Source organism: Ptychodera flava, chromosome 7, assembly GCF_041260155.1.
Source record: "Ptychodera flava strain L36383 chromosome 7, AS_Pfla_20210202, whole genome shotgun sequence".
Lineage (NCBI taxonomy): Eukaryota > Metazoa > Hemichordata > Enteropneusta > Ptychoderidae > Ptychodera > Ptychodera flava.
The window spans coordinates 42,302,358-42,317,220 of record NC_091934.1 but is presented as its reverse complement, the minus strand read 5'-3'; the positions used below and the strand labels follow the sequence as shown (position 1 = coordinate 42,317,220).

At 37.9% G+C, this 14,863-nt stretch overlaps 1 protein-coding gene across 4 annotated transcripts in view; it reads right to left on the bottom strand.

Moving 5' to 3' along the window:
• LOC139137593 (neprilysin-1-like) overlaps positions 1-14,863 on the bottom strand; it is a 65,847-nt gene that overhangs the window by 30,320 nt on the left and 20,664 nt on the right. The window lies entirely within an intron of this gene.

Here is a 14,863-nt window from a genome sequence, read left to right as displayed (position 1 = left end):
ATATTTGAGCAGTTGCTTGGATGGAAATACGGATGCATCTTGTGGCGGCATTTGGTGTCAACAGACTAACTTCATATTTGTTCGCACTTGTGCGTCAACATCGCCCAAATGAATCTTTTAATACACATCATGTAGAACTGATCCTCCGCTTTGCAAAACTAATTCTCCTTCTCTTCTCATGTACCAAATGAGTCAATCGCGACTAGGCTACCGAATTGCGTCGAACCAGATGTTATCGCGGCTCTCACTTGCAATGTCAGAGATGTCAGTACACTTATAGAGTCCTGTTTGTTTACTTTGTCCAACCATTGACCCGACAATCAAACCGGGGCGCGTCCTGCTATTGGTATAACTTCACTCAATCAAATTATCTTGTCTCGTCGAGACAGATAGCCACATCTTGACGTGACAAACGTGTCGACGAACAACCCTGGGCTGCAATCATGATAGAAGGCAGGTTTCCTTTTGTGACTTAAATAGACAGTGACACAATGCGGGTCAGAATTTTTTGTAAACGGGAGAACAAAATAAACAACCGCCCACTTAGTAGATCTCAGTACCTCAGTAACAATGTTCTATTGCTATGTATTGAAAAGCAGAACAAAGCTGCCCGTGAGTCTATTATATATGACGTTTGATAGTTCTCCGGTTCCCACACTGTCTTTAACCTCTGTTGCTCCCTAAGATCCGAAAGGTTCGGCGGCAGGTTATGTTGACAGGAGCAGCTTGTTTGGACTTGGCTGTGTTGAATAATACCATCACAGAAGCATTGGGGCGGAGACCTCCGATCAAAGATCGCACACCCTATAGAGGCTCAAGTTAGACACGAAAATAGGATCGAGCGAAGATATGTTTGTGAGAGCCTTGAAGTAATCAATACAACAGCAACTCAAGCGTAGGGTATTCTTGTGGTCAGACTCTCTTTAAAATCTTGGTGAAAAGTTATATATCAATAGATACAGGGCGATTAAGTGGTTACCAAGCTATCAACTAGACCAAGTTTTGTTCGTATATTATGTGATCGTACAAAGATTTTCTGTAAAGAGAGCCGGGCATCACGCAGAGACAAAGGAAAGTTGTCCCCGCCACAGAGTGTTAACAATGGTGGCCTATATCCTGAAGATAAGAGTTGGTCATATAAAAGAAAAGATAGAGCCGCCACAGGACCATGCAACACGGCAAACAATTATACAATATGCGGCTGAAACCTGGAATGTATTTACAGAACACCATACAAAAACGTTTCGTCGAATGCTATGTTTTACCAAAAGATTGGAACGTCTTTAGATTAAAACCCTTCCATTGAAAGTACATGACAATTAGTATGCATATTTCCAAGTTCTGGTCGTAACAAATAAAAGAGGCTTTTTAATTACTTTTGTTAGTCGTAATAGTCATGGCATTTTCCTGAAATCACGAAGGAGGTTATTTTGTATGGCCATTTTTGTTTAGGAAGCAGAGTCTAGCTTATGAACTTTTCTTTCAATTAGCAAACATTTACAGAAAGCGGACAACGCCAACAGACAAGTCAGAATTCTCTCTATTCCACAAGAGTAAATGAAATCTGCCCCAAAGTTCATTCCATTTCCGCTGTTGTTTTTCTATGATAAGCGACATTACCCAGCGTTTACCTGCTGTAGCCGTACATGTCAGCTACAGACGCACACACCGTGGATTTTGAAAATACAAAATGCAGTTGAGTTAGACGAGCAATCCGCTGACGAAAAAGATCGATGTAATTGCCTTGGAAAGACACTTGACCGTCTATGCATGAACGCACGCAAAAGAACAAATTGCGGCGTCGACAAATAGGTCCATTTACACGCCCTCACGACAGGACATTATTCGAGCCACTGACATCTGACAAAAAGCTATGTGATCCTGGGTGCATAGACCTATCTTTATGCATTAATGAAACCATATGACTTTGACACTTCATGTGCTTCGCATCAAGTAAAGAGAATTGATATAATATTTTACGGCAGGTAGAAATGGATACTAATGTTCCAATTTTCGCTATTGCAAGAACACATATGAATAGGTTGTAAATATTCAATTCTACATTGACATTAGAAAATATCTTAAGCTATTAATCTATTTTTAAAATTGGTTACAGAGGCAGAATTAAAAGGCAGGGCCAGAAAATGATAATAACTTGAGACACGTTTATGTGCACTTTAACCTTAGTAATGATATTGCACAGAATGTCAGATTCAAATTAAAGAAAACGGTTACGCGAGACAAAGAACTTGATCGTTCGATGGGCAAAAGACTATAATATGTATTTGGAATTTAATCTGGTATAGTAGTTAAAGTTATCGAACAGTGCGGGTCTTTTACAGAAAGTTTGATGCTCAAAGTACATCGATTTAACTTCAAGCTTAAGGTGCATTTTCTTTGGGTTTTATTTTCTGCAGGTAACAAAGACGACTAAACTCAAGCCTAAGGTAGCTATTATTTGGATAAGTACCTAGGTCCGACGCCTACATGCTGTAGTGTAAAGATCTTTCATGTAAATCTAATCAATGTTTTCCATCGAATCGAGCGAAACGTTAAATATTGTAATTGACGCCACGGTCTGTACTGGACGACTGTGTTTACTCAAACACTACTTTGCCGTAAGGAAACCGATATAATTTACTTTCCACAACTTGCCTCAATCGGTAGCCCAAAGCTGCATCGTTGCATTTGTTGTCAGCAAGTTCGAAAGAATTCTTGACATATTGTCGTCATATGGTTTTAAAATAGCATAAAGAATCTTTTACCTCCTCCACCAAATTCGGACTTTCTATCTCTACCAGGCCAACGACTAAAATCAGCATGTCGAATGTGCAAGATAGATATAAAAATATCGGGACACATCAAAGTAAGTGGTCAATCCTATCAGATATTCCCCGGTGATAGAACCAGCTATTTATCCGTATTATTCTTCAGATCATTGTATGAAAAGTGAATACGATGTTTTTGCTGGTTTGTTTTTCGTTTGCGGAGAAAACCCGATACAAAGTTTATACATTACACAAGTTGAAGAATCCTATTTCTTATTTTGCGGTGTACACATTTAGTTCTTCAAACATTACAGCATTGTGGTTTGCCTAGAAGGACCTTTCGACTTTTACGATTTGACAACCTATGTCCCGTCCACCGACCACAACTCTTGAATTGTTCATTACAGACGCAGTTGAAAGTGTAGGCCCATGCTCAGGTATCCCCACCGATTGAATATTTGTTTCTTTCGATTATATAGGCTTCTTGGCATTCAGCATGAAGCCAAGATCGCTCTTGCGCTTAAATGGTGACCTTTGACATCGTCGCGGGGATCCGTTGGACTGCTTGTAACAGTAGTTAGAGTGAGAATCAAGCTTGCCCTTGCCTTGTGACTTTTTCTCGATAAAAGCTTAGCTAGCTGGTTGACTGAGCTTTAGTCAGCACAAAATAAACTCGATCTGAACAGTGAATTGAAATGTCTGTGGCTGAGAGTCAAAAATTGAAAGGGACCAGTTGGTTTATCATTCCTATATCTTGCTTCAATGCGTACCAAGTCATGCGAAATCTGACATACCCAGTGCTTACATTTCAAGGAATTATTTCAAGACGAGAGCGTTGCACGTTCGATAGAGTAATTAGCATTGTTATACAGCTGTAAAAGTTGTCAATCGCGTGGTTAACATCCCGTAAAGCAAGCCCATGCAAAATTATTCAGTCCTTGTTTCTTGTGAACTTCCCTTCAAATTATCTTGGGCAGGTTCTTCTTTATCTAGATGTGCGATCACTGTTTGTTCTTTCGTTCCATTGCTGTTTTCCCCGATACATTCATGTAAGGAAGGCTATCACTCTCCGCCGACATGTACTTGTGCCGAATGAGTTATTGCAGTACACTGTGTCCACTTTTCACTAAGTGAAAACATCTTCGGCAAAGCCTTAAATGGATGTCATAATTTTTTCATCTGTAATTGTACAGCTGCAGTACACGCGGACGCCCTAGGCATAGTAAAACCCGTTACTGTTCCAGCAAATACAAAGCGTTCACAGTGTATATCGGCATATAAGTCTACAAAAGATCCGACGTCGTCTGTTTGTATGGCGGTGTAGAGATTGTGCTTCTCTCTGCTGATTTGTGGACCAAATACCTGGAGGCAGGTGTTTTTTCAGAACTGAATAAACCAAGCGTGACGTCAAGATTCGTCCTACAATCTACCATCCTGCTCAACACAGTAAGAGATGACAAAATGAAGTCGATGTAGGCTATCATGACCAGTTTATGCGTTGGTATTATGATATGAAATGATGATTGATTGACCAACAGAATAGTACTGTAGTACACATATATGACCAAACTACAGGGCTGCCCTACTGTCACTTCTCTCCCATTGACTTAGGTAAATTATGTTATTTTTTTTTATTCTCACGATTATAGTCCAAATTAATCAGAAAAGACTACCCTTTCAAGTAATAATACACGATCAAGGTAAAAGCTCCAGTGATGATGTTCGTATTATATACACTGTAAAGTTAAGTGTTCAAGGATAGAACACCAATTAAACGCCTTTTTGTAACACTTTTTGAACGCCTCTAGACGTTCAGAAATTTAACACTACGTGTTGAACCAACGTTCAATTTTTGAACATACGTGTGCAGATTTTGAACGCTACGTGTTCATCAGACATTATATTGAACACCATAGTGTTCCATATCTGAACACACGTTGCACAGGAAATGTGTTCAAAAAATTGAACGCATTTACACGTTCAAAGGGCTGTAACACTTTTGAACGCATGGACGCCGTTCAACGATAAGTGCGTTAAAGGCTAGAACACATGATGCGCGCTTGTTGAACACCTTTAATTTTGGGCGTTCACAGGATGTTCAAGCCTGGAAATAACATTACAGACCATTGATATCCAGTAAAATTATTTTATTCTAAAAATACACGAAACATTTCTAGAGTAAAATACAATAATTTACTGTAAAATGGGCAAATAAACATTGCAACTTTGTATGTAAAGTTTGTCAGAGGAAAAAACCAACAGAGTTAACACCCTCCTATCAAAAACATAAGCAATAAAAATCACCATATTGTGGATGACGTTTTATGTTCATACTTGTTTAAAATGTACAAAAACAATCTGAAAAAGCTCAACATTTGGCATACTTATTGTGTTGAAAAGTATATGTATGAAATGCATACTCCATTTTTGTAAGATGGTTTCTTAAAGACATTTCCTCTTGTATAGACAATTGTAAATTTTGAAGAAAAAAGAAGTTAGTCAAGGCTTCTCTGGTGCACATGGTATATAGTTGTCCACACTAAAGTAAACACCACATGTCAAGTTTTCAAAGTGTCACAGTAAGGCACAACATGCAGAAGGTGGGGAAAGTGGGTCCTTGGCAGGATAAAACCTATTTCCTTGTCCAACGAAGTCCTTCATAAACAAAAAGGTTTGTTTGTTTGTAATATCTTTAAATAAACCCTGAAATAAATGGGTGACATTTCAAAAATATACTTCTCAGAAATTTAAAACATATTTATAAAGACCTTTCAAATTCTGGTGTACCCTGCTATTAATTTTTATACAAATCTTTTTACCAAAAATGGTAAAAATCACCCTTAAAATGAAAAAAATGTACATTCATCATAACTTGCATATGTCTTAAAAATGTCTGAAATGTCTTTAATGTCCTAAAATTACAAAGTTGCAAGTTTCTGCATAATTTGAACAATCTGAAAAAGACTATCAGTAGAGATCTATGTCCTAAATATCAAAACTATTCGATTAGCAGTTTTGAAATAGATTTTTTAAAGATTTTTTGATAAAAAAATGACAAAAATTGCCATGAAATATAAATATTTGAATATTTTATCACAACTAGCACAAATTTGACTAAGATCATTTTTAGGGACATGTTTACCAAATATTGAAGACGGCAGAAAAGTAGAAGAAGATTTTTGCCAAAGAATAGCAAAATTAGCCTCAAAAATATAAATTTGCATATTTCATCATAATTTGAACATATCATATTAGGGTTATCCCTTGGGACCTGTAATCCAAATATTAAAGGATTCGTACAGGCTGTTTTGAAGAAAAACCTTTGGATGTACAAATTTGAGGACATTGCTACACATCCACCTATTTAGCTGATAGCAAAGCTAAAAACCAGTGTTGAGAGACGTGTTGAGCTACAATACAAAATAATCTACGGTTTGGTAGCACGCTATGATCAACTAAATGTTACAAGGGCATAAGCTTTCAAAGACGTGAAGTCTCCTTCATCAGATGCAAGGGGGGATGAAAAATTGAAGCAGAAAGTGACAGAAAATTCAGAGTGAAAATTTCAGAAAAATCAGTAATTCAGAGTGGACATTTTTACTCTGAATGGTCTGTCGCTTTCAGTTTTAATTTAAATAAGGGAGACTACACGTCTGTGAAAGCTTATTCTCCGACAACATTAAGTTGATCATAGCATGCTACCAAAGCTTGGATTAATTCAGAACAAAAATACAGAAATTTATCAAAATTCAGTTACTGACCCTTGGAAGTTTAAATCTACATTAGAGATGAACTGAGGTTCTCACGCTTGGTTCCAGACAGCTACCTGTACACTCATCTTCTTCGTTATCTGTACCACCAGCTTCTATAACAACTCTTCGATTTTCAGTTAAATCCAACTTTTTACATATCCTGAAAAATGCAACAATAGGTAATATGGCGAGATGAGACTTTATATGAAAGACAAGGGGCTGATTAGGTTAAGGAAAAGGGGAGACTTTCATATACAGTGCCTCTCTTCAATACTGTTACAAAATATTTGCTGCTTCTTGTCATCAACTGATTAAAATAAAAAAAGCCAAACTCTCATATGCTGAAACAATACATTGTATACTCTACTATGTTTATCTGATGTTTTACATGCGATTGTGTTTGCTAAAAGACATGTATTAGCTGTGATTACGCAGCAGTACTATGCAAGGCGTATCGTTCGCGCTCAGGTCAAGGGTTATCGCTACAGATGTGTTTTGATGACCCTTGACCCAAGTGAGATCGATCGATAGGCTATGGCCAAAAGTACCACTGCGTAGTCACAGCTAATTGTTGGTATAGCAGCCATGAAAGAAAAAAAGGTTTCCTCACGTAGTTAAGATATTTCAAGGTATAATACAATTAATTTCAAAGGACGATAATAGATGCTTCAAAAATCTAATACCTTTTACTATTTTGGAGAGGAAACTCACCCTTTCTGGTCTTGCATCCGCACGATCACGACTTCAGGGTGCGCTTACAAGAAAAATGTCGCAACTTCCGTTTTGATGCATCATGGGATAGGAAAAGGCACCAAACTTGAACACCAAGTGTTTAGAATTAGAACGCCTCTTGCACGCCGATGTTAAAATTAAAACGTTCATGGTGGTTTTCTGATTTTCTTTTCTAATTTTTGAACTTTCAACCCGTAATAAACGTGTAAAATTATTTTGTATATTTCTTTTTTTAGAAAAAACACGCTTTCAGCAATTGTAGGCCGGAAATATTTTTCACTTAGCGTGAAATTCGTTACACCAAAATCCGTGTACGTTTACCTGACAGTGAAGCAATAGTAAATTTCATATTGCCATTGTAAAGTAAAAAGCACAAAAGACTGTCAATTGTTTCACAGTATTGTAAAATTTCTGTGATGCTGAGTTTTTGAACACTTGAAGGAGATCGTTGTTCACACATAGTGTTCAGGTTTAGAACATCATTGTTAATATTATGAACACTGGTGTTAACAATATGAACACTAGCCGTTCAAATTTGAACACCGACATGTACATTTTGAACGCGTAAAGACGCGTCTAGCGTCCGCTATTTTTACAGTGTAAGCTTATTACTTGTGTAAAATTATCTTCATGCATTTTCCGTTTTTGTGTAATCAGAACTCAATCTCGTATCTTGCGAGAAAGGTAGGCCTATGTATGATACATTATTTATCGCTCTGAAACACTTCGGAGTTTCTGGTGTCCATAGTCTTTTCAGGAGAACGTTCATTTCATACCACGTCTTGTATTTTATATTTCTATATTTACACTGGCATTTGCTTTGAAAAATACAGTTGTACAACGTGTTTCCAAAAAAACTTCGAAGAACCTGGATAACTTACATGGAAAGTTTTACACATCACAAAAAACAACTGCCATGTCTTGTCATGGATCGTTTTTGGGTTAAGGTAGTTTGCGCCTCGAAATCGGAACACTTAAATAATTGCTCAATCTTCCCTCAGCAAAACTTTAAACCATATTCTCTTTCAAAATCAAGAATAAAAGCCAGGGGTGAATTCACAAAACTGCGTGCGGAAGAAACAAGTTACCTAAAATTTACCGATGTTTAAAATTAAATATGGCTGCCATCCATGTATTAGTTCTATGAGAAAATTCAGTTTTCGATTTTCACAAATATAGGTCGGTGAAAAATTTACATACTGCAAGAACTTCAAAATGAGCCCTGAAAAGCATGTGACCAGAAAAGTATTGTACAATTTGAGAGTCCGAATATCTATCCCCGAAGTGCATTTTACTTGAAACAAACACCGTCAATGTGCCTTTTTAGATTCTAGCACAAACCCGAAAAAGTTCTTCAATCATGTTCTATGAATATCCTTCGCTTACTCTTGAATTTAGCTTCTACAGCAGATTGGACGATCCAAGTTGATCGTCGGAGTAACTTTTTCAATGAAGTTTTCTGCGATCAAGACGTCAATCACACAACTCAAAGCGCCGTACAATTTCCAATCACAAAAAATAATTGTAACAAATTCAAGCTGCATGGCCAGTGGCATTGATGAAGTTGGTAGCGCTGACGATGACGCCTTTCACAAAACCCTAAGGATGAAAGGTCTTGATGCGTTCCATGAGGAAAGCTTCAACCCAGATTAAAAGCTGAATCAGGTCGTCCCGTGTGGTGTTCAGAGATGTATACACATAGATATGCCATGTCACGGCCTTTTCCAAGCATTGGGGAACCCTGGATTACTTTTTCCCTTCAGTATCTTCAGATACATCAACAATTTAGTGTCCAAGTGTGCACGCGAACGCTGTAAGGCCTACAGGGGCGAATTGTTCACGGATGAAGAGACGGTGATGTATTGTGCGCATAGCAGGGTTTTGTTAGTCACTTGATCGTTCCCAGTGGAGTTTTAACAATGGCAGCGATGTCAATCTTACTCAGTCTTCACAGAACATCATAAAATCACTCCTTGAAAACCATTCTAATTCTAGCACAACATTCAGCTTCGTCTGCGCTCTGAGTATCATCTGTTGATAGTTATGCGAATGTCGATACAAAACTTTTATCAATGACTGAATAAAACTTCATGATATGGTTCTATGGCTGCTAGAGCAGTTTTGCAATGTGTCTATTACTAGACTTCAATCTTGTCAAACTGCTTTGAATTATATAGTGTGGTCTGGTTGAATGGGAATGTAAATAAGATATAATAAAGACTATATTGCTACTACATTATGTAGAACGAGGATGTTGAAACAAAAATGGTTTTAATTTCCAAATCGACTTAACGGAGATCGAATCCTAACACAACATTGTACTTAAAATATTGATATTAGTATTAATCCTCTATAAATTAAATTATATGAACATATATTTGTACGGCTAATAGCCGAATTATAACTGGGGGGAGATAACACCTACACGGTTATAAGTATGTTTGTTTTAATATTTTTAAATATGACGAGGTTTTTTGTATCCTTTGTACCCGTTCCAACTTCTACTTTCCCTTTCACACGGTTTCTATCCCTCTGTAAGGTCAAGCTGCTTTCAGCTTGTGCTGCAAAATGATCACATTTTATGTACATTCATTTTTATTTCTGAAAACGTAGATTACATTTCTTTTCCGTCCTCGTACTTTCCGAATCGCTCGTCTTTTCTTTTCATTGAAATTCTTTTACTTCTTATTGCTTCTTCTTTCGTAGTGCTTCTTGGAAGATTCCTTGCATAAACGAAACGTTATCTCTGCAGTAGAACGCGCCTCTGGACAGATATTCAGACTCTCAAACCTACACAATACATTTTAGACCTACCTCTTGTGGGGTTTAAGTTTTAAGCGGATGGAGTAGCTTGTGATTAAAAATCGAAAATACAATTTTTCCTCGCATAGTTAACACAGGGATGGCGGCCATTTTGAAGTATCGGTTTATATTTGTAAAATCTGGGGGTTTTTTGTACCAAGTTTTTTTTTCGTTATTTGGAACGGGAATGGGTTAGATTTTCCCCATGAGAAGTTTGAATAAAGGTTTAAGTTTTTCAATTTTGGGGGCCCGTACTACTTTAATACTTTAGTACTACAAAAAATGTACCAAAAAGTGTCGTATGATGGCCATGCTCCAAATTTGAACCATATCACTAAATAGTCGGATTTTATCATCTTAATATCAAACGTCTAAATGCCTCATGCATAATGAAGTCATCCTGTTTGTTCCATGGATCACTTTCCATCGAATACATGTTAATCTTTACCACACATCGTTAAAACGAAATCAATTTCCTTGGCAGGATTCTACCTTTACAACTGGGCGGGAAGCACCTGTTGGTAAATCTTTTTATTGTACCTAAAGTGAAAGGATTAACTGAGGCATCATGATTAAATTTGAATATTTAAGTGAAGGTCTCTGTCCGTTTAAAGAAAAAAGGAAACATAATTCTTACTGATGGACTAAAAGGGAGAGGATGGTCAGCATTGGGACATACAATTATGTCGCCTCCGAAGACTTTAGCTTCTCATGAGGGTCATACTGGATTCATACCTTTTCCAAAAATTTCATTGTTATTCAGATTAATTCATACGGAATGTTTTCATGAAGGTAACGAGGCTAAACAGTTATATTTTAACTGTTTTCGCACTTCAGTTTGTTTCGTTTGTGAATATTCCTAAAATGAAATGGACCATCCCTGAAAGCTACTTCGTGAACCTCAAGGCTGTAAACCAACAAAATGCAATACTTTTAAACGTCAGGTGATGTCACGAATGCATCAATTTATAATTTAAACAAAACAATGCACTTTACAGGGTTACAAAAGCCTTTCGCCTCCCCGACACAAAGTTACTGGAGAGTGTTCTCTACATTGACCTTTGACGTTGTGATGGTTGAAAGCATCCACATAAATATGTCGTTATATCGATGGAAATGAAATTGCCAAACAAGCGTAAGAGTAAATGAAATTCTTGTTTAACGTGTCTCTCAAGTTCTGAGCATTTTTGCTTCGGTATTTTCTCGTCGGGTTTATAAAACGCCACCCCTTTTCACGGTAAAAGGGCTGGCGTAAATATCGGACTGAGTTATTCATACGCTTTGAATATTGTCTGGATCGAAAGGTTCATAACAATAAATCTGTCACATGCTTATACACGTTTTGCTCACATAACGTGATCTCTCCTATGTCCAGTACTAGAATGTTCCAATTCACGATTTCCATGGCAGCAAACTGATTATCAACACATACTCCACTGATTGTTTTAATTCAATTCAATTCTTACAATCAATATCTTTGAAGGGAAAGTCAAATAACAACTCTATTCCTCTGTGTACAACACCAGTCCAAAACGTCTACTTATTCGAACATGAAGTTCACCTAACCCTGCATATGAATAAATATTTTATTTGATGTCGAGCTTGCATAATGTACTTTAGACAAACAAAAAAGAATAACAGATCATACAATAATGAAATCTTCATCAATATGTAGGTCAAACTTATTTTCAAAGATGACATCACTTTCCCCTCCAGTGCTCAGGGGTTTATCAGGAGGTCTTAGGAAAAGGCGGTCATTTTTTAGATTCTCACATCTTACGCCCCTCCCAAGACCTAGTGATGCACCCCTTATTTATAATAGAAGGTCTCTGAAGATTCATCATGTGCTGGCAAGTACAAAGGTGATTGACGTAAACAGAGAGAAGCCAAACGGTGTCGGTTTTGAATGTCAACGAAATCCAATTATGAGCAGGGTATTTGGCGCAGTGGTCGACGATTGTGTGCAATTTTTTCCCACAAAATGAGAAAGTGTCTCTGGACAGCGATTACAGATCACGCTCATGTTCTTGGACGTCAACACTGCCCAGTGACGCAGTTCACATTTGTTGAACCCTTAAAGTCACCGAGTTAATTCCATTTACTCATATGTCGAAGATTTGTGCAGTTTGTTTCAGAAGATTGATTTAGCAAGCGATATTGACTTAGGTTAACTTCCTGCGATCCCTGTATTTAACTTGAAGATACATCTATTTTCTTACAGTAGGGATGACGTGTACGCGTTCAGCTTTACGTAACTTTCCCGCGCCAGATGACTACTCGTTTTAACCTAATACTCCTTGGATAAGAAGAATGCTAAAGGTTAAATACATAAATTGTAGCGTAATAGATTTCTAAAGAGCGAGCAGGTGTTGCATAGCGAAGGGTAAGTCGCCAGATGCACTCAAAAGATGCTTAGTTCAAGCCACATATTTACTGCAGTTGTTAATCATTGTCGTAAAAGTTGTCTAAACTTTCGAAATTGAAGCGTTGAATGTCCCCTACACACCGAGTAACTTTTGGACGACTTAAAGTGCCTTGACTCGCCTTGCACTTCAGCCCCCATATATGTAGGATTAGCACCATGCTGCGAAATATCATCTACAGCATGGAGGCAGAAGCGAGATATCTACCTCCATGCATCCATTAACCTGCAGTAAACTTATGTATTTCCTGTAGGGTAAGTTAGTCGGAAACGTTTCTGTGTGTTTATGTTTTGCTAAAACTGACGAAAGATAGAGATTAAGCTGCAGTGTTCTCTGGTCATGTTTTCTGATATTGTTGATCTACAAGGATTAGCTTGAATCTCCCTTCATATGAAAAGAGTTAAGGAGTTTTCTACTGTCGGTAGCTTATTGTTCTCTCTTAGCTTTATCCTGTACCAGGCAATTCTCAATAAACAGTCTTACTTTCTGAGTGAACAGAGACATCACTGTTTCATTCTTTTCAAGTAGTCCATAATTGGATCAACAAGACCAATGTACACTTCAATAGTCGGCTTCTTCTTGTTCCATTTGTATTCCCACTTGAATGATCGCAGAATCTTATAACAGCCTTACATCGATTGTTCCAAATAGGATGTGGCTTTTTAGGCATGATCTTAATGATAAAGTGCATTTATATTTAGCGTTTTATCAAGTGGAACAGGAAGAGCGCAGTCTTTTTGACATGCTTGTTACCACTTCCCGTCGTATATTTAATATATCTTTCCGTTTGGATTCGTCTTTGTATGTTAAGGAATTGATCTGGCCGTATTTTTACTTGGTGCCGATTTTTATTGTCATGAGCATTAACATCTAGGCAAGACAACTGCAAAGTTTGCATGGTTGCTGACGTAAAACTATCCTCCACGTTACCTGATTCATGACACATATAAAACCATCGTTCGTTGTGTCAGTGTTCTCAAAGTCCGTAATTTAGATATTCCTATATAGAATTATTTTTTTATCTTATTGATATCCGATTTTTTATCTTATTGATATCCGATGTTTGGCCGTACATTAATAGCTAGGCCCAATTATAATAATAATGTTTTTTTATATAGTGCACATATCCACAAGTACATGTGATTAAGGCACTTTACGATTATTATTACCCCTGGTCACTTGACCTAATATGATACCACTCAACTCCCTGGGGAGCAAACAACAGCTCATATGTGCAGCCAATAAGCGCAACAGAGCTAAACGCACACATTACAACCACTATCCTACCAGGTACTCATCACTCCTGGGCGGGGAGAAGCAATGAGGAATAAAGTGCCTTGCTAAAGGACACAACACCATAGCCATGCCGGGCCTCGAACTCACCATCCTGTGATCGTGCGTCCACTGCTCTAGCCACTGGCCCATGATGCCTCCACAATTATCTAGCTTCTTCAGAAGTCTTCGTGATTTGGAAGATTGTACCTTTCTATTCGCTTGCATTCCTCCTTTTCGACAACAAGCTCAGTAGAACGAAAATTGTTGTTTCATCTCGCTCAAATCAATTCCCAGAAGCTCTCGCACATTGATTCGCAGACTTTTAATCTTTTACCTGTAGCTATCCTATAATGGTTTGCACTACGGGACGAGAAGGTTTGATTGCTGTCATGCGTACTGCTTGTATTATTTTCGAAATACTTTTAATTTTTTTTGCATACATTAACCCTCCCCTCCCTATCGTTTCACTGGTTGGTTCCTTCTTCTTGTAAAATTACAGTGCGTTAATGTCGACAAACGGAAACAACGAGCTCGTTGATTTTCCTGTTAAACGTAACCCCTCGTACAATGAAAGATTACACCACAAATCGTTTCTATATTTGTTTCGACAGACGAATAAGCTAAATATCTCTGATCAACAAAGGCCATTCAGGTACGATTTGATTCAATGTATACAAGTAAACGTCAAACGCGACCTCGTGACCCTCAGAGAGAATGGCCCGCGACCTGCTTCGTGGCTCGACTGTTAAGTCACAAGCTGTATAGAGTCGTTGGCGTTTGCCAACATGAGTTAAAATGGTTAATCGACCGTGAGACAGTGTTGTGTGCCGCTGAGTAGAGTGGGTACTGGAGAGATATTTTGTCCTGATTGGCAGATAGTTATGTCTTGTTCGGTAATTTGTCCTAAAGAGGTTGAAAGTGGGGCAAGTCTGCAGGTTTTGTTGTTGTTTGCGATACCTGTCGTCGGCAAAACTTTGCATTCCACTCTCGCACATGCTATCAGTGTGTTTGTAGGTACAATGCTTGTGAGTTTTTCAGGCGATTCTTTTCCGGACTGTTTGCATTTTGTAAGGAAAGTTATCAGCAGGGTTGCCTCTCTATTTGCTGTCGT